Source organism: Loxodonta africana, chromosome 18 (assembly GCF_030014295.1).
Source record: "Loxodonta africana isolate mLoxAfr1 chromosome 18, mLoxAfr1.hap2, whole genome shotgun sequence".
Classification (NCBI taxonomy): Eukaryota; Metazoa; Chordata; class Mammalia; order Proboscidea; family Elephantidae; genus Loxodonta; species Loxodonta africana.
In genome coordinates, this window is record NC_087359.1 from 43,803,850 (window position 1) to 43,805,961 (window position 2,112).

The 2,112-nt window shown below is 34.2% G+C and overlaps 1 pseudogene; it reads left to right on the forward strand.

The window, feature by feature from the left end:
* The first annotated feature begins 300 nt into the window (after nt 1-300).
* Nucleotides 301-1,613, forward strand: LOC100667128 (RNA ligase 1-like; annotated as a pseudogene).
* Nucleotides 1,614-2,112: the final 499 nt, after the last annotated feature.

Below are 2,112 nucleotides of genomic sequence, written 5' to 3' on the forward strand. Positions count from 1 at the left end.
TTGGAGAGATTTCTGCATTTCTCCAAGTTCCCAGGTGGCCTGGGACACACACTTTGAATAGTAAAGTTGTAATTTGCACTTTAACTGTTTTGTTTTTGTTTCTCCTTTCCCTACTTTTTGAGAGATTAATTTGATTTGATTTTTTTCCTATTTGTAAACTCATCGTGTACTTCAAAAGCTGAAGTTTTTTTGGTATTCATGTGTTAAATATTCTGATTAAATGTTCTCTATAAATTTTAAGCAAAACGCGACCAAACAATTAAAGAACTTACTTAAAAAAAAATTCAGTACTGGCAGATCATGAGCACCTGGGCTGCTGCAGTAGACTACTGGGACATTCTCCCTGTAGGAAACACGCTGTCTAGCTGCAGTGCCTCTTGGACCTATCATAAGGTGCCTGGGCTCAGTGCAGTAGAAAATGCCCTGTGTGTTTGTGGTGGGGTGAAAGAGGAGCCCTGTGCCAAAAGGGAGCATTAGCCATTCAAAGTTTTAGCAACTGAAACCATAAATCACAAGGCATTAGATGCAGATATATACAGTGCAACTCCAGCAAAAAAAAGTGGATGGGATATGTTGTTATGTTACTACCTACAAAGGTCAGCAATACCTTTGGGCTTGGTTAGATAAAAAACTGAACAAACTAGCTGAGAAAAGATTTTTTTAAAAATTCTATATTCGAAAGAAAGTTCAAAATAGTATTTTTTTGGAATACTGAGGAGGACTTGCAACCTGTCGCAGGGGGCTGGATACCAGTGAAGGAAACAGGACATTTACATGGGAAACCAGTCCCTCACGCAACTGGACACATTCCTGGTGGGGTACCAGTAGAAAAAAACAATAAACAATATTGTTGGCATTCCTCTGTAGTTAAATCTGAATTTGAAATCACTCTGGTAATGAAGCATCATCCTGACGATCCAGGACTTTTGGAAATTGGTGCAGTGCCACTATCAGATATGTTAGAACAAACACTGGAGCTTATAGGAACAAATGTTAATGGAAACCCATATGGGTTAGGAAGTAAGAAGCATGCATTACATCTTCTTAAACCACAGGGAGCATTTCAAGTAAGAAATCTGCCTACAATGAGGCACAGTGATCTGTTGTCCTGGTTGAAGGGTGCAGAGACGGTAAAATTGAAGGAATAGTACGGCATTGCAATGATGGCTGTTTAATCAAGGTCCATCACTGTCATCTTGGTTTACATTGGCCAATTCCAGATATTTACATGAATTCAAAACCAGTTATTATCAACAGGGACCTGAACAAATATGATTATGCCTTTGATTCTAAATGTTTATTTACTTATTTTTCAAAAATAGACAATCAGAAATTTGCAGGCTCAAAGAGATAAGGTTCGATGCACAAATGGAAATAAAATTAAAAAAAGCTTTATTATTGCTTAAAAAATTCAATACCATTGTAAAACATTTACTTTGTTTTATAAAATACCTCATTAAAAATTTAGATATTTTAAAAAAACTGACTGATGCAGGGTAACTAAGAAAGGTAAATAATTTTTTTTTAACATAAACTTTACCACAAAAAAAGTTGTAGTTCAATTACTATATCTGGGTATATATATCAATATTTAATTTTTGACAGCTACAGCTCCATTTACACAGGTAGAACAGAATAGCTCATTTAGTTGGAATTATAAGTTATATGTACACCACAACCAATTCCAAGTACCTTTATGCTTCATTGCCTCTCAATTTTGATATGAATATATTTACCACCACATTGTGATCCACTAAAATTTGTGTTCATATTTTCTCTATAAAACAAATATTTTATATTAAATATTAATTCACTTAACTAAATTTATAATAGCATTCACAACACTGTCGGGCACTGCACCTTAAACAGACTGATTTTGATTCTATTAATTGGGATAAGAAAGAATTATTACTGAATTCATCTTAGCTCAGTTTCTATTGTAAACATTTGTCCACAATGAAAAAAACTGATATCATATAAATTTTTGCAAAATTCTTCTGCTAATGAAGCCATCATACTAACCGTGATTGCTTTACTTTTTGTATGTTTGCAGGAAAGGTTGGGATCAACAACGAAAGAAATCATTTTAGAACAGTCACTTGATCTAAATGA